The sequence below is a fragment of the Camellia sinensis genome, chromosome 2, assembly GCF_055761805.1.
Source record: "Camellia sinensis isolate YWXY chromosome 2, ASM5576180v1, whole genome shotgun sequence".
Taxonomy (NCBI): domain Eukaryota; kingdom Viridiplantae; phylum Streptophyta; class Magnoliopsida; order Ericales; family Theaceae; genus Camellia; species Camellia sinensis.
Window position 1 is genome coordinate 103,084,024 of NC_138962.1, and position 22,098 is coordinate 103,106,121.

General features: G+C 35.7%; 2 pseudogenes across 1 annotated transcript in view; one reads left to right on the plus strand and one right to left on the minus strand.

The window, feature by feature from the left end:
* Positions 1-7,531: 7,531 nt before the first annotated feature.
* On the minus strand, positions 7,532-9,016 carry LOC145816631 (protein FAR1-RELATED SEQUENCE 5 pseudogene; annotated as a pseudogene).
* Positions 9,017-10,155: 1,139 nt separating this feature from the next.
* LOC145789060 (nuclear pore complex protein NUP107-like) overlaps positions 10,156-22,098 on the plus strand; it is a 38,450-nt pseudogene continuing 26,507 nt past the window's right edge. The window contains exons 1-10 of the transcript XR_014361421.1: positions 10,156-10,409; positions 12,418-12,764; positions 13,758-13,827; positions 14,722-14,835; positions 15,769-15,802; positions 15,890-16,015; positions 18,595-18,753; positions 19,064-19,156; positions 19,224-19,391; positions 19,738-19,836. The product of XR_014361421.1 is annotated as a nuclear pore complex protein NUP107-like (transcript). The remainder of the gene's footprint in view (positions 10,410-12,417; positions 12,765-13,757; positions 13,828-14,721; positions 14,836-15,768; positions 15,803-15,889; positions 16,016-18,594; positions 18,754-19,063; positions 19,157-19,223; positions 19,392-19,737; positions 19,837-22,098) is intronic.

The window sequence follows — 22,098 nt, forward strand, 5'->3', positions numbered from 1 at the left end:
CGATGATACCCGCTCGAGCGCCAAACTCTCCGCTCGAGCGGAGGGACTGCAAAGTAAAGTACTGGGAGATGGAAAAACACGCTCGAGCGTCAAAACTCCCGCTCGAACGGATAAGCAACAACGAAGAGCCCGCTCGAGCGTTAAAACTTCCGCTTGAGCGTGAAGGCCAAAATCTGGACATCACCTTTTGGTTTCAAAGTGCAACCAACCTGTTTCAAACCTGCCCATCACAACCCAAGATTCAAATACAAAGAGGAAAGGCTAGAAGTGATAATGATACAATAGCAAGTCCACGGAACCAAGTCCAGAATACAGTATACAAAGGAAGGAAAAACCGGGATCGCTATAACTCAGATAACACATGGTTGTCCCATGTCTCCTAAATGATGTCCAAGTATGCATACATAACATTGTAGCATGGAGCTATGGCTCCTTAAGAAGTACGCATGGGGCCAAGTGATGGATTAGGGATTGTTTGCACTCTGCCAAACTGTCTTAAAACTTTATCAATGTGATATTGTTCAACTACTTCCAAACACTTCAGGCAACCGTGGTAGAACATAACTAGATGACACAGATAGACATCTCTGAAACTCTGATACGGATCCCAAATAACCTACAAACAATAACAACTATAAGATATAACAACTATAAAATTTGTATGAAATAAAGTTTCAATTTCGAAAGACTTTTTAATTGTGTACACCCAACCTGTTAAGCTCTTCTTGAAAAGCCTGCAACTGTATTTCTTCACTAGACTCTTTCTGAGAAGTCCAACGGTAAACATGTGGCATGTGTTGAGCATAATTCGTATTGAGGTGTGGTCGGAATCTACGAAAGTGCATATAAATCCATCATTCAAGAAGTGTCATGTAACTGGCTATTTATTTCACATTGGACCTACTAGTGTACCCCAACTATTTGTATAAGTATGCTAATGTAGCAGCACCTAAGCATATGAAGGTATAGTCATCAAATCGGATAACAAACTCAAATAAACAATGAGGACCCTAGTATCAGTCTTGTCACTGAAAAGTGTACAACCCAACAAAAATAGCAAGTATGATCTACCTGTATATGCAATTCTTTCCATTGAATAATCGTCTGTAACATTGTGAAAGTGTGCCAGCCTCACTGAATTGCCTCCAGCACTAGAGATCTCATGTCTGATCTTTTGCTCATCAATTTTCAACGTATTAACTACTAATGCAATAGCCCACCTTTTTGACAACTTGCGCATGCTAATAGATTTGCCTACAAGGGGAAGCCATAGGATAGTAGTGACGTCGTCCAATGTGATAGTCATCTCTCCAATAGTCAAATGGAATGTGTTTGTCTTCGGTTGCTATCTCTCAACAAAATTGGACACAACGATTTTGTTGACAAAGTGGTATGTGCAACGAGCTAAGTGTGCAAGTCCTGACAACTCCACAATGTTTACAAATGTTGCAGTATTGCCTTGTTCCTACCATGACCACGAACGAATCTTAGACAAGTGATTATGACACTTCAAGGGCCCTATTTCATCAGCACCATTCCAAATAGTTGCGGCAACATGACTTTTAAAACTTTTAAGATTGACAGATCAGCTGGCCCTCTTGGAAATGGCTGAGTAAGGATATGTTCATAAACAATGTCAACATCATCACCAGTAGGGTCATCATCTATAGCAATATTGTCCATAACTGGTGCATTGTGTATAGTATCATCATCCATGACAATGTGTGCATCATCATCCATGACAATGTGTGCATCATCATCATGCACTCGAGCTGTCCATGTCCACATCCATGTTTAGCATTTTCTAATTCAAGGAGTCTTCTATTCGAAGTTGTTATTGACCAACGTTGACTGGGACCGGCATCCATCTGCATAAGCAAAATTGTTCTCATTAACCCAATAGAGCATTTAGGTTAAAAACACTCTAATAAAAATACAATGAAATAGTCAAATTGTAGTCATTAACCAATATAGCAATAACATTAGAGGTTAGACTAGGGTGTGTTGTCTACTTACATGAAATTTGAGTTCAAATCTCATAAGTAAAATAAAATAAAATAAAATAGTTGGAAAAGAGGAACCGAAAGGGGAAAAATAGACCTAAAAGAATAAAATGATAGCATGAATTTCAGTGAATAATACTAGCTTCCATGTCAGTGCACCACAACAGATTTGCTTCTACTCCCATTCACAAAATCAAACTCTCAACAGCACTCCAATCCTGTCATCTTTTAAACATAAATGAACCCAGGGTCCACGTGTAATGTTGTCTAAATAAGTAAATAAATAAATAATAAATAAATCATTCGGAACTGCAGTATCGAAACAAAATACATCATTCAGAAAATCTACTGTTGAAAAAATTGACAATACGGAACTAAAATAATTTGTTAAATTTAGAATTCAACCATCGATATTTTTGTTTTTATTTGAAACTAACCTGGCCAATTAGTAAATATTATTCAGAAGTAAATTTCTGAAATAAACACATAAATTCGGAAGACCGGGACCGAAAACTTAAAATCGCAAAAGTTGAAAGAAAAAACGAGGGTTTTATGGCAATGGAGTGCATAAATGTCTAGAAATGATAAATGTAATAATAAAATGTTAAATGCAATAACAAAATGGAATGATGATTCACCTTTAACAATGCAATGGAGTCTTTTCCATGGTGTTGTCGATAGAGGTCTTTAATGGAATGGAGGTCTTCAATAGAGGACTTTGGTTCTTCAATGTGGGTCTTCACTTTGACTGTTGCAGAACTGTGGATCTACAAATTTTCAAACCATAACAGTAGGTAGCGTATGGAAGGAGGGACAAGTGTGTGAAAGGAGAGTTGAAGGGGTGTGTGTATAATGATATGAGTGAAGGGTATAATTGATATATTTAGTATATGAATTGAGAAAATTAATTAATAATTAAATTACAAAGTGTGTGTATTAAGAAATGATATGGATTGAGATAATTAAGTATGTGAAAATAGAAATTTTCTATTTTCATGCGAAGACTTTTAAATAAAAAGAATTTAAATTCGAATTTTTGACGTGAAAGCCTAAACTAAAAAAATGTGAGAAAAAAGTAAGGATTGATTTAAAAAATTGACGAACGCAAATGGAAACACCAAACAAAAGAGCGTTTTAGAAAGATAATTAAAGTTGAGTTTTTGATTTTTAAAATTTTTTTTTTATGTGAAAAAAGATTGATTTTTAAAATTTTTTTTTTATGTGAAAAAAGAAATGAATTAAAAATTGATTTTTAACGCACTTCCCCAAAAAGGCCAATTGCGGTTTGGAGATAAAGATGCTAGCTAGCCTATTATTGAATCACTAATGCCTCATACACCCAGTTGCCCCGACCCCCAGTGACACCCAGTGAGGTGGCACTCACGTGATAGTCACGTGACTGGGGTGTAAGACCAAACAAACAGGTTCCATTTCATTTGAAATTTTCCCCCCTCCCCCCTCAAACAACGGTGCCCTCCCCCCTGAAACAACGGTAACAGGTACTGACCCCCCACTCCGACGCCTGACTCCCACTCCGACGCCGGCAACCAGTCCTTCCCTTCACTTGAACTGTATGTATATCTGAGTATATATATATGTATATATCTATTTATTATCTGTGAATTTTCTATCTATTATCTGTGAAATTTCCTTTTGATTTGGGAATTGTGGCATTTTCATTTACGAATTGTGGCCTTTTCAGTTGGAGTCTTTCATTGCCTTAAACGTGTTCGATGAAATTCCCCAACGAAATGTTTAATCAATTGGTTTAATTTCTCCAGTGCATAATTTCTTCATTAAATCAATTTCGTAATTCATCTTGATTATACAGAAATTTCTGTGCATAATTGGTTCAATTGGTTAAATTTCTGAAGGTGCATAATTGGTGAAGGTGCTCTAATTGTTTAACTTTTGGTCAGAACTCCAAATTCATAGATGATACGTATACATATGAAGTGTCTTATATCAGATTTTTATCAGATTTTTATCAGATTCATATACAGATGACTTTTATCAGATTTTTTATATACATAGATGATACATATGATACATATACATATTCTGCTAAATCATAGATGATACATATACATATTACATTTACAGATGACTTTCAGATTCATATGTATATGTACAGATGACTTTTATATGACTTTCACATGTATATGATTCATACTCAGATTCATATGTATATGTACCTGTATATTCTGCTAAAAGTCATCTGTATATGGTTAAATTTCTGTATATGATTCATATGTATATGAATTTGTATATCAGATTTTGCTAAGTCAGGTACATATACACATGATACATATACATATTCAATATATTCTAGTCAAAATGGTGACATTTCTCCTTTATCCACATCAGATTAAGAGGGACAGGATTACAAAGCTTGTTGTGCTGCCACTTTATCCGCAATTTTCAATCTCCACTACTGGGTCAAGCATTCGTGTTCTGCAAAACATCTTCAGGTAAAATTTTGCTTCATTGTCTAAACTTCTATTTTTTGCTAGCATGCAAGTGTTATTTTTTGTCCGGCACATAGTATATCTAATCCTGAGTTATATGTCAGGGAAGATACATATTTGTCAAGAATGCCTGTTTCAATTATACAGTCCTGGTATCAATGAGAAGGATATATCAAGTCTATGGCTGACTTGATACACATGATACTTTCTCCCCATACAGTTGCACTGCACAGAGTCATGCACCAAAGCCTTTACCACACACAGCAGCAGACCTCATTTTTTATTGTATTTTTTTAGCAGTGCAGACACAAAAATCTACAACCCAAAAATCTGCTAATTAGCATGCCTCTAAGCTACAGCAAACAACAATACACATGATGCTAATTAGCATGCCTCTAAGCCATAGAGTCATGCATTAGACCACAGGGCTTTCCCAATGCAGCAATACACATGATGCTAATTACACACAAGATCATTAACAGAGAAACCACAGCCTTGATCCACATTTTACACCCAATCCTATAGCAACACCCTAGATCAGCAGCATACTTTCTCCCCATACAGTTGCACTGCACAGAGTCATGCACCAAAGCCTTTACCACACACAGCAGCAGACCTCAAAGCATTCATTTTTTATTGTATTTTTTTAGCAGTGCAGACACAAACAAGATCATTCCACAACAGACTCCATAAGATCATAACTATGTTGCTTGAATGGTAGACCATAACCCACACCACTGAAATACTCCAATATTGCTGGTAGGCACCAAAACCAACCTTAACACACACCAGTGAACCACTGAACCACAACACAGCACAAAGACTTGAGCCTAAACCAGAGAGCAGACCAACAGATCAGAGAAACCAACAGAACAGACCATCCTAGAAACCCACAACCAGCAACTGAATAGAAGAGGCTAAACCAGGGAGCAGACCAACAGATCAGAGGGGCAAATTTCAAAACAAGGGAGGAATAAGACAAGTAGCATTAGTGACCTCAGCATTCATCTTCTGTATATAGAAATTTCCTCCCTTTATGTATTATTTTTAATTGAATATATAAGATCATTTGAATATATAAGATCATTCATCTTCAGCATTCATCTTCTATTTTTAATTGCTATTTGTCCCTCTTTGCAGATGTCAACTCCAAGTGTTAGTGGCAGTAGCTCAGGTTGGTTGACATACGTGAACAGAATTTGTCGTACATGTAACAAAAAAGCCACCATCAAAATATCACAAACCGAGCTAAACAAGAACAAGTTATTCTACTATTGTAATGTTTGTGGTTTTATCGGATGGTGTTTACCTACGAATCCAGAATATGGAGGTCATCAAATTCAAACAGACGAAGTCCCAACTGTTGGCGAACAAGTTATGACCGAACGACTTCAAGCTATGACTGAACAACAAATACAGCTGACGGAACAACTTCGAATTCAGATCGCAAAGATGCAGAAGTTGATATATATGTTGTCCGTGTTGTTTGTAATTGGTGCCTTTAAACTTATGAATATGTAATAAGTAGAAGTACATGTCTCCTTGAACTTGTTGACGTAGACTTCATACTTTTGTGATGTTTTGGAGGAAGTCATGTTTTCTTGTGTATTGAAACCTACTTATTGTACCTCTTTTGTTGTTAGTGGAATGGAAAATGGCTTGTTCAAATTTGTACACTTTCTTCATTACGCATTGAATGGACATTGTTAAATACAGGAAACTATTGAATACAAGGTAACTATTGTTGAATACAGGTAAACTATTGAACATGGTAAATTGAACATGCTAAATAAACACTATATATTAAATAACAAAGTTTGAAACTCATAATAGTAGACTACATAATATTCAATCTTCTCAACATCAAAGTACATGAAGTAGTGACTACATAGAAACTACATAATTTCCAATCTCAAAAACAAACAGTTGGAATACATAGAAACTAGTCAAACAAGTCTGTAATATCTAAGTTTCCCGATGCAGAACCATAAAGCTGAGTTGGAGCACTCATCAAACTTCCCTGTGTGCCACTTATGAAGTCCGATGGAGTAAGAGATGTGCCTCCAATACCATGGGCCACCTATGACAATTCATTGCAAAAAGTACATGTTAGAACAATAGAAAGATGCAAAAGTACATGAAGTACTCTTTCGAATACACTTTGGAAAAGTACATGAAGGCCTCTTTGGAACACGTACCGGTGCATAAATACTATTTTCTGTGCCAACCATATAAGGATAATACGGTGTTTGAGCTTGAGCTTGAGCTTGAGCTTGAGCTTGAGCTCCAGGTTCAAATCGGAGCAACTTAGCAGCCTGCATGTTTTGAAGAATAATTACATATTGAAATGTATGAATTGCTTTTACATACTTCAATATAGTTTGTCAACAAAAACATTTGAATACACAATTTACCTTTGCTTTTGTTTGTTTTTTTGCTGTTGCCTTGAACCGATTAACAATTTGATCTACTTTGGCAACCTTCCGTTTCGTAACTGGACGACCTCTTCGCCTAGCAACCAAAGGACTAATCACTTTCCTACTAGTACCTCCTTGTATAGAACCGGTGTGAATCGGACTTCTTGTTGAACATGGTAAATTACTCCCATAACGGATTCTTCTTTCATGACTCTCTCCTTGATTTCATCCAACCCAAGCTCTACAATTCTAGTTTTGCCTTCAGAGTTACCAGCAAGTTGTACAATGGCAATCAATTTTTTGTTCATCCTCTCATAGGTACTTGAATTGAAATCGTTCCCAAAGCCGGTATATGTGGTTTTGATGCTTGCGTATTCTCTATCCACATCTTTTCTCCGCCGGGGCAAAATGTATTTACTTGGCACCTCATTTATGCATCTTCTGACAAGCACAGCGAGTGAGTGAGCGCACATAATGCCTCTAAACTCAAACAACCGACATATGCATTGAACTTCACATTCAGTTGAATTAAAATAGACAACAAAGTCCACATGCTTCATCTTCTCAGAAACTACCATCGCTTCTTGGACATTATATGTACAAATTGATCCCTCCTCTTTCACAATCACCGCCTGACAGTAAACTAATCTCTGCATCTGTCCTTGAACTTCTTTGAATTTCGCATTGGTGTAGGCTTGCTGAAATTGTTTTCAAACCCGTATATAGTTAGGCAATCAAACAATTTGTGTCGAGACTTGAAGTCTGCTTTCTTCTCTTTCTCTACCTTATTTCTCAAGGCATTGTCATATTGTTCAACGAATTGCTTCAATGTAGTTTTTGGATTTACATATCCATCAAAAAACGCATTCATACTTTCACTTCGTTGTGTAGTTGACATGCCAGCCCAGAAAATGTCTTTAACATAAACAGGTACCCATCGATTCCGCTCATCATATAGTACCCCCAACCACTCATTATCATAAAGATTGAATGTTGCAAGCATCTCTTCCCATTTACTCTTAAATTCAGCTCTTGTCAAACAGTCATAAACTGCATTTTGCATAGCCAACTTTATGGCTTCATATTGAGCATATCCTTTCAACTTCTCCGGAATTTTGTTCATGATATGCCATAAGCACCACCGATGTCGAGCTTCTGGAAACACAATTTCTATAGCATTTTGCATAGCTCTACACTGATCAGTTATGATAGCTTTTGGCGGATGATTTGACATGCAACTTAACCATGACTTGAATAGCCAAACAAATGTGTTAGTGTCTTCACTAGACAACAATCCACAACCAAGCAAAATGGACTGACCATGGTGATTAACTCCGACAAATGGAGCAAATGGCATGTCATATTTGTTCGTCAAATAAGTTGTGTCAAATGAAACGACATCTCCAAATGCTTCATAAGTCGCCCGACTCCTTGCATCAGCCCAAAACAAGTTTCTAATGCGAAACTCCTCATCAATATTAATCACATAAAAGAATCTCTCACTATGTGCTTGCATCCTCATAAAATAACTTTGAAGTGATTCGGCATCACCTTCCCCAAGCCTCAACCTTCTAGCTCTCTCAATGTAATTTCTTGCGTCTCGCTCGTCAAATGTCAATGACTCGTATCCCCCTGCTTCGACAACCATTGAATGAAAGTTCTTAGACACCCCTATCCCTGCTTCATCATTAATTTCTAATTTTCTCTTCACAGGAGTAAGAATTTTCTTATTCATTGCAAAATGACGTGAGTCGGTGGGAATCAAATCATGATTATGCTCAAGGTTAACTGTGGTTAGTTTATATCTCCCATCCTTTTGTACACTACCTCGTACCCTTGCTGTGCAACCAATTTTTGTGGACAAACATGGCTTCAGAGGGTTGAGTTCTGATGTCTTTCTTCTCTGCCCCGCTCGAGAACATTCAATGGCAAAGTTTAGCAATTGCCCATCATCTCCAAAATGTTGTGCTCTATGAGCTATAGCAAATCCGACATGCTTAGCATATTTGCCATAAAATGTGTACACCTCTTCCCTTGAGCTAAAACACATACCCTTTTTAGGTTCTTCAACGTGTTCGCCCTCATTTATTAAAGGATTCTCACCTTCAACATTTGAATCAACCTCCATTTCTCCACTTTGCGTACTGAAATAACAATTAAACAAATATCATTACTGATTATGGAACTAAACTTCATATTTCAGATTTTATATAAACTGTTTACAGATTATGGAAATTATATGAAGTTTGCTACCAAGCTTATGAAGTTGGCTACCAAGCTTACAGATTACAGATTATGAAGTTTGCTACCACAGTTGAGCACAATTACCCATAAAAATTAACTAAATTGTAGTTGAGCATAATGCCCAGATGAAAGATTAGCATATTAATTACTCATCTAAGTTTGCTACCACCTAGACCCAACTCACTAATGGTGATGTTTTTTACCTCATAAATCAGTTTCATACGAAAATTTAAAAAACCATGGTGTTTCCTGATCTTTTCATTATTTTTGTTTTTGAAAAAAAAAAATTGAAAAACTGAAAACAGAAATTTTGAAAACAATACCACACTCAGGATAAATTGTGAGCAAAGCTTGACATTGCTTGAAAAAACTCTACGACAAGTCAAGCAGAAGACAACAACATTGGCACCATCTTGCACAAAGGCAAAGCACAGAAGAACAATCTCATCAAATGACATAAAAAAATAAGTCACACAGCAACAAAAAAATTAAGACCAATGGAGTAGCATATAACTGAAAGATTAGCATATGAAATTGATTTTTTACCTCATAAACCAGATTGATGGACAGAGACAGAGCAGATCAAAACCAGACAGACCAAAATTACAGGAATTCTGAGGATAGATGAGAGCTAGTAATCTGATATGGTGGAGGAGGAGGAAATTTCACAAGAGAGCTAGTAATTTGACAGAGCAGAGCAAAACCAGACAGACCAAAATTGCAGAAATTCCGGGCGACTAGCCACTGGTTTTTACAGAAATTCCCGGCGAGCTATGGTGGAGGAGGAGGATGGCGGCTAGAGGTGAGGATAGGCGAGGGAAGACAGACGACGATGGCGGCGAGAGTTAGGACATACGAGGGAAGACGATGGCCAGAAATTCCCGCTTTTTTCTTTTTTTTTTCTTTTTTTTTTTTCCAGCTGTGTTTACACATCAGCTGCCACCTCATCACCACGTCACTGGGGTGGCCACGTCACTGGGTGTATGTAGCGGGATTGTTATTGAATTTGATCGGTGCGTTACGTGACATGGATTAGCCAATTTTTTCTCCCTACTCCTCCCTCTCTTCCCTCTGGTTCTGTCTCTCTCTAAACCCTAAACCCTTTGTATCTCTCTATCTTGGATCCAAGCCAGACTGGACACACAATTGAAGTGATTTATAGGGTTTTAAGGATTTCCACAACCAATATTTGCAGCGATGGAGGTTGATATGGAGACTTCTCCCAGCTACTTCGACCCCGAAGATCTCAGCACCAGAGAGCGCTATCGTCGTTATGGGTATTCTATTCTATTGACCATACCATACGCTTTCCATTTCAGTACTAGTCACTTTTTTTTGTCTATTTCTGCTTCACTATCATAACAACCCCTTTGTATCCTTAAAATGCCCAATTTCAACCAGTATCATTTGGGTTGTTCATATTTATTTCCATCAATTTGGTCTAACCACATTTATTTCCCCGTAGTATTAGTGCATTGTGCTCTCAGGCAGTGTTGGTGAATAATGAATTGGTGAAAGCGTTATGCACACTTGAATGCAGAGGCATCTTGGAGCGTAGGTGCAAAGCTCAAAGAAAATAATATATAATGATAATGATTCATAACATATATAATAAAAAGTTAAAAAGTCAAATAGCAATATATTTAGCCTTTTAACTGAAATGGTTAGAGTCTTATTCAGTTGTACAAATGTTGTAGTTCAAATTTGCATAGGCTTGTTGATGTAGGACAAATAGAGATAGAAGCAACAGTGAGCTTTGGGGCTGATTTTAATGTCAAAGTGCAGAAAACATAATAGGAGAAGGAGAAGAAGAAGATAGTTCTAGGAATCACACCTAGGCTAAGAAGCACGGACACTGACACTCGTTGGACACTTCCCGACATGTGTCTGACTCTCGTCAAAATGTGTCCTATTTTTTTAAAAGATTTTTAGATCTGGACATTTGGAGGACACATGTGTCCATTGCTTAAACACAAGTGTTCACCGATTAGACACACATGAAACTAGTTATAACTTACAAGCTTGAACTAAATAACTTAGGATACAATAATAAAAGAAAAAACAAAGTAAATTTATAAAATAAGTGTTATATTTCATTTTTTATTATTTTTGAATGACATATTCATATATGTGACATATGATAAATATATTAAATTATATATTTCATGCGTGTTCCCTGCATGTTCTACATTTTTTGAAAGTTGGCATGTCTGCATGTTCGTATCGCATATGTGTTGTGTCGTGTGTCCATGTCCATACTTCTTAGTACCTAGGATTTGATTGCGTCACACAATCCGTAAGAAAGTTTCAAAGCTTCTAAAATTCTCTAATATCAACTCTATTAACTTAGAAGCATTACACGACTTTATATAAGCTTTAGAGATTTCCTATTCCAACTAGAACTAAAAAAGAAAACTACTAAAAATACTGTGACTTTCAAAACTAATTTAAGGCCAAATAAGAACAATAAATTAAAACTAATTAAATAACTTGATCCACAAGACAACCCATGGGCAACCCCTACAGGCCATGCCAGCAAATATAAAAATTACCAAAATACCCCTGTCCTAAAAATCCTAGAAAACTTAAAAATAATAATAAAATAACACTCTAATAATATTAGAAATATGATTATATATGGTTCCTATTGGTTTTTCTTTGAAATCGTGCCAACTTTCTAATATTGTCACTTCTTTGAATTTACGCTTCCTTGAGCTTCTTATACTTTGCATCACTTGCCAATGTCTTTAAATTTGAAAACAATTATTGATGGATAATATAACAAGTGACCAACTAATCATATACCATTTAAACAAATCTTTTTATATAATTTCTCACGTGCTTTACCAAATATTCACAATTACAAAATATTCTCAATCATGATACTTGATAGTCATGATCAAAATGAAGTATATGCTTGAATAAAAATATATCTAAAAGTCAAACTTGAAAAACACTAGTGGTCCATGCCTAACACAAGCAATGCAATACAATCCTATAAGTGTATAATGATCATTCTCATTAAGCAAACCACCATCATCATTGTAATCTAAAAGTAGAGCTAATAAATTATATATGTTAAAATATATAAAAAAAGAGCTCGATTTAAGCTTATTAGATAGAATGTTTTTAGTGCAGTGTTGTAAATACGCTTTATTTTACCTACTAAAAGCTCTTCTATTATTGCACTTTGAGTGCGCTTTTACCAACACTGCTTTAACAAATTACAGGATTTATTGTATTTCGCTTGTGCATACCTGCGCTAAATGATTATGCAATGTGTAGGAAAAGGCACTCAACTTCCAGTCATGACAATTCAGTTTCTAAGTTCAGTGGAACCAGGATTTTGTATGATGGGCAGAGCATTGAAAGGCGGCCAAACGCTGCACTTTTTCTTGAAGATATCAAACAAGAGGTTGAGAGCTTTGATTTTGATCAATTAGAAGGAACACCTGCAAAGACACAATCTACTTTGTGGAGAAAATCATTGGCTGGAGATGCTGCTGCTGATTCGATACGTCGACCTGGAAGTTATTCATTAAAATCTTGCAAGCATGAGGATGATGCATTGTCAGATGGTGGAGATACAACTTTTACTTTATTTGCTTCTCTACTTGATTCTGCTCTCCAAGGTGCTTGAAGTAAAATTCCTCAATTAAAATCACAATTTTCTCTGTTTTTGCATGTGGATTGGTCTCTTGCGTCAATGGTTATAGATTTTGACCAGGTTTGAAGGATGTGTTTAAGTTGCATTTATTCATCTAACCTATGCTAGTTTATGTAGGTGTGAGATCACAAGATGTTTTCTTGAATCTAATTAATGTTTATCAATTTTGGAGCTGAGTGGATCATTTAAAAAAAAAAAATTGAACTTTAATTATTGTGGATTCAGTGACATCAAAGAGGGCAATTCATCAAGTGCATTAATCTTTTGGAGTTTCAGGAACTATTTGATTATGCTTTTGCATATGTGATGCCACTGTTTTTGTGTTTAATTATGTGTAAATCCAAGTTCACCCCTATGTGGAGTTTTTCTGTTTGTGTTATACATTATGGTATATATCCATTTAGGATTGCATGATGATGAAATGGTGCAATGCTACTTGGTTTTTTTGTTGTTTTTGGGATAGACATTTAATTACTTGCTAAAATTGGTATGGTAACTTTTCAAATTGCTTGATGCTTATGATCTTCTTTAGAAATGAAATTTGATTTTGACCTCAATTGAAGTTCATTTTGAGTCGACTTTTCTATCCTCTAGTTAAATTGTTATTTTACATATTACAAAATCTTTAAATTTTTTATTTATGTTATTCTAAGCCATGTCGGATGCTGATCTAGTAACTGTTTGGTGCTAACCTAATAATTATTTCCATTCCATAACTCCTGGAGAATGTTTTGGAGGATTTTGGACCTAAGATGGTAAACTTGAGAAGCTTACAAAGATTATTGATTTGCTTCTTTGAAAGCTGCATGAATGCTTTATCTTGTTTCACATTTTAAATTATTACACTAATGTTCAGAATTTCCTTTCTGTGCTCAAGTTTCTTCTGCCACAAAACTTATTATGAATGACATTTATGATTCCCTTGTGTATCTTACAGTTGACATTCTGTGTATCACAGGGTTGATGCCTATCCCTAATATGATATTGCAATTTGAGAGATCTTGCCGCAATGTATCAGAGTCAATAAGGTGGGTCTCACACTTCTCGTATATTTGTATTTCTGTTGAAGAGTTTTCTTTCGGAATGTGTGCACATGTACCACTGTAGCATGTTGAGTATTCTGAATATTATTGTAGTATTTTATTGTGCATGCACGAGAAACATATCTTTATTAGGATGAAAATAGGAGGTTGGTAGACAAGGGAGGAGGAAGTCTCATTTCTAGTTTATAAAGAAAGAAACAATGAGAAAGGCTAAGAAGCACTGATACTTCTAAGAAGGTAATGTATCCGTGTCATGTCCGTGTCGGACACCGACACTCTTTGGACACTCTTAGGACACGTGTCTGACACTCTTCAAAATGTGTCCTATTTTAAATTTTTTTAAAGACCCAGACACTCTTTGAACACTTGGAGAACATGTTTCTATTGCCTAAACACATGTGGCTATTGATTATACACATGTAAAACTAACTATAAGTTTGAATAAAACAATTTAAGACACAATAATAAAACAAAAACCATATAAATTTATAGGAATCAGTGTCACATTACATTTTTAATTATCTTTGATTCTTCGAATAATATATTTATATATATAACATATAATAAATATATAAAATTACATATTTCATGCATGTCCCTTACATGTCGTGTCCTGCATTTTTGAAAATTAGTATATCGGTCTGTCCGTGTCGTGTCACGTGTTCGTGTCCATGCTTCTTAGGAGAAAGGTCTCTACCTAAAATATTTTGTATAGTGCACATTTTTTGTGTGTGTAAATACTGGCTCTGAATTGTGCTGAATGAGGTTCTTAGGATGTAGTTATCATGAATATTTTGTTTTGATTTTTTCATATTAAATTTGGTAATGCTTAGCATCTTGGTTGGTTGTTTTACTGTATCCTATGCTCTACTTCTGTAGGTATGGATCCAATGAAAGACATAGAATTGTGGAGGACAAGTTGAAGAGGCAGAAGGCTCGACTCTTACTTGATGAGGCTGCTTCTTGGTCTCTTTTGTGGTACCTATATGGGAAAGGAAATAAATCTCTACCATTAATGTTCCTATCATAGAATTGATGTTTTATATAGATAAAGTGGGCTCTATAGTGTCACCACAACAATATTGAAACTTCTTGAATGCATGCTCATTGAAGTTTGGGAAGTTCATACTTCATGATTTATGTACTGAGGAGTGAAGTGTTTGTGTAATTTATCCATTCTCTGTTGGTGTCAAATTATTTAGTTGTGCTTAAGCATTGTGACATTCAAAAATGATTTAAAAGTAGTTCCATGTTACTAGATTAAAGCACACTTGAAGTTTATATTTGTTAGCTACATCCCTGCTGAATATATGAGCATATAAGTGATCTGACCATTCTCTTCAACATTTACAATTAATTCGTCTCTCTTGGTCAATGTAATATTTGACCACTCCACTCTGCACCTCACCTTTTAATCCACTGTTTCAATTGGGCTAGTTATGTAGACTTCTGAGAATCTTGCTGGTTCATGGTGTAACGATCTTCATGAGACAACATTGGTATATGTTACAATATCGGATCATGAATCAGCTAGTATTAGAAATCTTGGAAGATTTTTATTCCTGATTGTTGGTGCATGTCATATTGATACCATGTCTAATTGAATAGAAAGCTTTACAAAGTGTTATCATTTTCCTTAATAAACAAATTTCTATTTGATGGTGAAATTGGTCATTCTTTTATATACATTTATCATCACATAACTTCCCACAAATTGAATTCTTAAATTAGATGATTGGCTATCCCAACATTCATCTTAGAATGTTCAAACTTTAGTTACATATTTGCTCACATAGTTTCCTGGTTAGGAATAATGATGCATATTGAAGTTACTTAGTGTACTTGAATGTTTAGACAAGGTATTCTTGTTGGCTCCTGCATGTTTATGTTGGCTTGTTTGTAAAATTATTTTTTTCATCTTCTTGCAGGAAATGAAGAACTTCCAGAAGATCTGATGCTGGTGATGCATCTTCTATTGTTAACTCTCATGTTTTCCATTATGTTTTCTTGCTCTTATTTTTTGAGTTCATCTAATGCCTTATGACAGTCCCCTACAACTTCGCATTTGGAGGCTTGCCAGTTTGTTGTTGCAGATCATACAGCACAATTACGCCTCCGGATTGTTCAGTGGCTTGAAGGATTAGCCTCCAAAGTGCTTGATTTGGATAATGACGTGATGACTCTGCTACTTTCTCCTGGTTTGACAGTCTAATGCTTATACATGGTTTGTTGTTTCTTTACTTTCTAAAATTTAATTTTGATTTTGAATGTCTTTCTTGTTGCATTTCAAAAGATAGTCTGAAGCTGTCAATTATTGTGAATTGATACCATAATCCACCATATACTTGAATTATTTTTTCCTTTTTCAATTAGAGAAATTATCATAGTTGAAGGTGGCTATTTTCAGCCGTTATTATTTTTTAGTTTATTTGAGGTCTATTTTAGCAAACAAATGATTTAGATAGTGAAAATTAACATCTTTTTTCTTTAACATGCACATCAATGAGGTGTAAGGCTTGGAGTGCCTTCTTTCCAAATTAGCAGACAATTTAGTGATCAAAAATACTTTTTTCCTGGAGAGATTTCAGTGCACGTTAATAAATCAAATATATTATCAAGATATTGGGTGGCAAAGAAGATAAAATATGCAATAGGTTTTATGTGCTGAAATTTGAAAGCAAAAGATCTAAAGCTTTTATTCTGTATTAGTAAAAGGAGAATGTGATTTGGTAGAAGAATCAGTGACTTGCAACATTAATTGCCTGTTTATAGGAGAGCAGCGATGGGCCCTTGGAGGGTTAAACAAGAGCAATTGTAAATTGTATACTGAAAGCAAAATTTTGTTTTAATACATTGTAGTTCAGAAGGCTGTTTGGTGGGAAGGTTACAAAGCATGATATAGTCTTGGAAAAGGGAGAACTTAAGTAGATAATTATATTTAAATGGAGACTAGTAAGTCTAAGATATATAAAAATTCACATGACGATCCATATTGTAAGTTTACAACTATGGTGTGTGGTGATCAAGACATGCATGTACTTACTACAATAAGTCATCTAGAAACTAGAGCTGGATTACATTATATGCATCATGGGTGAGGATCAAATGCTTGTGTCATGAAGAAATTAAAGGATGTGGAACAGTGACAACTTTACATTCATTATTTACCCAATAAACCACATAGGGGAACACATTGCAGCTGAAATTATTGACTTCCTTGTTTTTAGGAACTGTATCTGTTTTTTATTTTTTTTTTGGGAGCAATTTACAGATATGGGAAAGGCATTGGGGTTTTAATTGAGGGCTTTGAAGGTAAGAATAGTCTCATTGTAAGATGAAGCGTAACAAAACTGAGGTTTGCACTATTACAATGGAATAAATTATATTTAACTAGGGAGTATTTATTTAATTTATTTTATAAGTAAAAAAGTATTGATGATATCTGCATGTGGAATAGAGGAGGTATTTTATATGATGAGAGAAAAGAGAAGGAATAAAGAGGGATATAAATGCTGCATCAAGTGCTATGTGAAATTTATTAGGTGTGCTGTGAAACTAAGAGGGTGACTGAGCAAAGGTCAAGAAATGAGACAAGAATAGTAGTATATTATGTGGTTTAGTATTATGTTGGTTATCCATGGAAGTTATTTTTATGTTATGCAACTGAAGGAAAGATGAGCATCTTCATATTGTTTTGTGGCTTTTGATGGAGTCATTACATGGGGGGCAAGAAGTCCACCAAAGTGATTCTTAATTACACTAGGTTAAGGTTGCATAGGGAAGGTCTTCTTTTGGATTGATTATGGTTGGATTGGTCAGGCACTTCAGGGAAGAGATCCCATGTTGTATGCCATTTGTGATCACTAGTTTGACTAGTAGAGACTGTGATAGTTTAGAGCTTGATTGCCTTGATTTAAGTTGAGATGCTTTAGATTTCAATGGGTATATATGAGAAGCAAGACTAGAGTTGGTAAAAGGATTTTGAAGAACTGGGTGCAGGTGGTGAGGGTGTAATGATAATGGATAGCCACTGTCCAACAAATTACGAAGACTGCTGATTTTATCTATCAATTGTTAGATAAAAAAAGCGCAGATGTAAGGAAATATCCATGAGTTAGTTTCATGATGAAAGTAGAAACATTGTTGTGTGGGATCAAGCATATGTATCGAATTGGAAGAAAGTCAATTAAGGCAAAGGGTGTGCTTTATTGATGGACAAGATCCAGGAAGTGACGGAATAACACACTCATAAGGGCAAACTTTAATTAAAACAGAGGAGGCTGAAATGGATAATTGATTGGTATGGATGGATGCTGGAGATTTCATTAATACCACCAGTTGTGGGATGGGTAAGCAAATGTTGACTAAGCTTTCCGGTCATGCAAAATGAAAATGGAGACGTCTTAATGAAAACATAGACTATGGGATGACAATTTTGCAGCTCTCATTCACATTGTTTTTTTAGCCTGGTTGACTTTCAGTTTTCATATTTGAACATATGGTTGGCCCGAAGCAGAAGGATCAAACCATGATTAAGCTATGTTGGGTCCTATTACCAATATCTAGACAGAATACCAAAGAACCATTTGGCAGCCATTTAGTCATTTATCTTCTTTGAAGAAGATTGTATTTAAAAATAATTGTTTGATTTCCTTGGTTCTTCCCTGATAGTTTAAACTTCACAATAATTTGACTGAAATTGTATTAGGAGTTTTGTGGTATGGTTGGCATAACTGTTGGTTGTCTTTGCAGGTAAGAGGTTCTCATGTTGGTACTTATCTCCCCAACTCTGGGGGCTGGCATCATACCCAACGTGCCCTAAAGAAAGGTGTCTCAAAACCAAAAACTGTTCATCACTTGGATTTTGATGCTCCAACGCGTGAACATGTTGAACAACTACCCGATGATAAAGTACTTTTCGCTGAACAATTGTCTCAATATATATAATTTTATTTCACCGATGAACTGCTTGTGGTCTGTTGTAGTACATTTTGAATATAATTTTGATTACATTTCAATATATTAAGTCCTTTTCACATCTGTTCAGCTTTGCAACCATGCACTGTATCTGTATCCTATGCCGTTCATCTTTTTGGCTTCAATTTTCCTGAAACTAGTAGATCTTGAAGATTTTAACAATTTTTGAAATGTATTATTTGTTTATTATTTGTTAGAATTATGTTTTTATTTATTTATTTATTTATTTTTTTAATATCAACAGAAACAAGATGAATCTCTTCTGGAAGATGTCTGGGCTTTGTTAAGGGCTGGCAGACTAGAGGAGGCATGTGATCTTTGCCGGTCTGCTGGACAGGTATGCAAATTTTTTTTGAGGTTGTAAACTTCCAGTGCCATTGTGATATTAAATTCCCTTTGGACAGCCATGGAGAGCTGCAACTCTATGCCCATTTGGAGGGTTGGACCTATGTCCATCAGTTGAAGCCCTGGTAAAAAATGGAAATAATAGAACTCTGCAAGCTATTGAACTTGAAAGTGGCATTGGTCACCAATGGTGCCTTTGGAAATGGGCTACCTATTGTGTATCAGAGGTATGGGGAAAAATATTTAATCAAAGTACTTTCTGTGAACGAACTTTCTTATGCAGTTACAATGATTTCTATAAATGTCGCACACAAATTCCTTGTGCTCCCTTTTTCTCAATATTTTGTGGCTCTAAGTTTTCTCTTCAGCAACTCCCATTGATTGATAAATCAAATCTTGTTCACTTTCTCTTGTAAGATTGGGAGACAATTGATGTTATTGTAAATTGTTTTCTGCTCTTGTTGTTTGGAGATTCTCAATATTCGTAGCTTAATAAGATGCTGCCATATCTCCATTAAAAAATGGTTGATCAATTGAGTGATTTTCTTTCTTCTATGCCTTCTTATATTGAAGAGAATTGCAGAGCAAGATGGTGGGAAATATGAAACAGCAGTATATGCAGCCAACTGTAGTAACTTGAAGTGTATTCTTCCTATTTGTACAGACTGGGAGGTAATATTTTGCTCCTTAATGATGTTACCTTCTAATTTTTTATCAGTTTTTTTTTTTTGGGTGAATAATTTTTTTTTCTCAGTTTTTGTTCACCCATAATTTGCTTTGATACATCTTTTGAGCTTTTTGTAAGAACAATCAACTATTTATTCCTCCTACCTATTACTTGGCATAAAATGCATATGAGCATATGCAGAAGCTCTCCCAGTTGTGGTTTTGATTCTAAGCATGTCTATTTAGCTTCTACAACATGGATTGCAACATATATATATATATATATATATATGTATAATATATATTGAGGAGGCTGTTTGGTTAGGCTGATTTCAGAAAAGCTCAATGGGGTTTCCACAAATAGAAGTATGTGGGATTTCGATTCCTTTATAAGAGTGTGAGTTGATTGATCTACCCTTGAGTAATGCTTGGTTTACTTGGTCTAATCTTCAAGAGAATCATGTTTGTTGTAGGTTGGATAGATTTCATCATACTTTGGGTTGGGAGGAGTTGTTTCCTAATTTACGGCAAGAGGTAGCGCCAAGAGTTGTTTTGGACCATTGCCTGGTGGTTTTTGAGAGTTGTCCCTTCAAATGGGGTCCAAACCCCCTTTAGATTCGAGAGCGTATGGCTGGAAAATCGCTCTTTTCAAGCTTATTTCAAGGAGTGGTGGGAGAATGGAAGAGTCCATGGGTTTTATACGGAAGTTGAGAGGGTTAAGGAGAGTTTAAAGGATTGGAAGCGTGAAGTTTTTGGTGATCTAAATGAGTTGAAAGCAGATTTAGTTTGGGGTATTGAAGATTTGGATGCAAACGAGTCTGGGGAGTGTTTATCTAGGACTTCAAGAGATTAGAGATCATTGCTCAAATTAAAGTTGGAAGAGCTTGATTTTAGGGAGCAGATTTTTTGGGGACAAAGCTAACTTGAGATGGGCAAAAGAGGGCGACATCAATTCAAGATTTTTTCATAGGGTTGTGTCGGGGAAAAGGAAGAAGAATTTTATTAAAAATTTGGAAATTGGGCAAGGATTGGTGGTGAATAAGGAGGAGCAAATCATTAATGAGATTTTCAATTTTTACTCGATTCTCTATTCTGATGGAGGAGTGGACCGTCTAGGGATCAAAGGTATTTTTTGGGCTCCTGCGGATACCTTGAAATCCAGTTGGCTCAAGAGACCCTTTGAAGAATGTTCAGTGCAATAGGCCGTGTTTGAATGCGAGAGAGATAAGGCTCTAGGCCCGGATGGTTTCTCAATGGCAAGTGTATCGTGACCGTTGCGAGATTGTGAAAGGGGATCTCATGAAAGTGTTTGGTGAGTTTTTTGAGAGTGGGGAAAGGTGCTCTCCAAAAGGGAAGTCGGTCAAGATTGGAGATTTCAGGCCCATTAGTTTGGTTACGTCACCTAACAAAATTTTGGGAAAGGTGCTCTCCAAAAGAATTAGGGCTGGCCTTGGGGAAATCATGTCTCCCTCACAAGGAGCCTTTGTGCATGGACGACAAATGTTGTATGTGGTCCTAGTGGCCAATGAGATTGTTGACATTTCGGGGACACACGGACATGACAGAGACACGTATGGGACATACCGCATGGCGTGTTCTCTTATTTAATTAATTTATTTTTAGGGGACACACTAGGGACATACCAAGTTATCTTTTTTTTTTTCCATTTTATTTAGTACTTTTGATGAATGTTAAATATTTATTATTTTTTTTCTTAGATTTGAATACTTAATAGATCATCTATAAAAAAAAAATGTGTTAATTTAAAAATGTTTTTTTTTTTGGGTATAAAAAAGTATAAAATTAGAATTAAAGTTAATTTTGTTAATATTGATTGTTTGTGGATGTAATATTAATCTCGATAGCAAATAAAAATATATGAAAACATATTTTATTGTTGTCTCTGCAGTGTTCGTGTTCCCATTTTTTGGAAATCGCCATGTCCTGTGTCTGTGTCCATGTCCGCATCCGTATTTGCGTCCGTGTTTCTTAGTTGAGGAGTATAGGGGATTGCATAAAAAGAGCACTGTTTTTATGGTGGATTTAGAGAAAGCATATGATTATATGGATTGGGGCTTTTGGATTTTGTGTTGGAAAGGAAGGGCTTTGGGTCTAGGTGGAGGAGGTGGATTTGGGAGTGTGTGTCGTCATGCAATATGTTGGTTATTGTGAATGGTAAGGTTGGGAATTCTTTTAGGTCATTGTGAATGTTGTCATGCAATGTCACCATTTTTGTTTATTTTAGTAGTTGATGTGTTGGGCAGAATC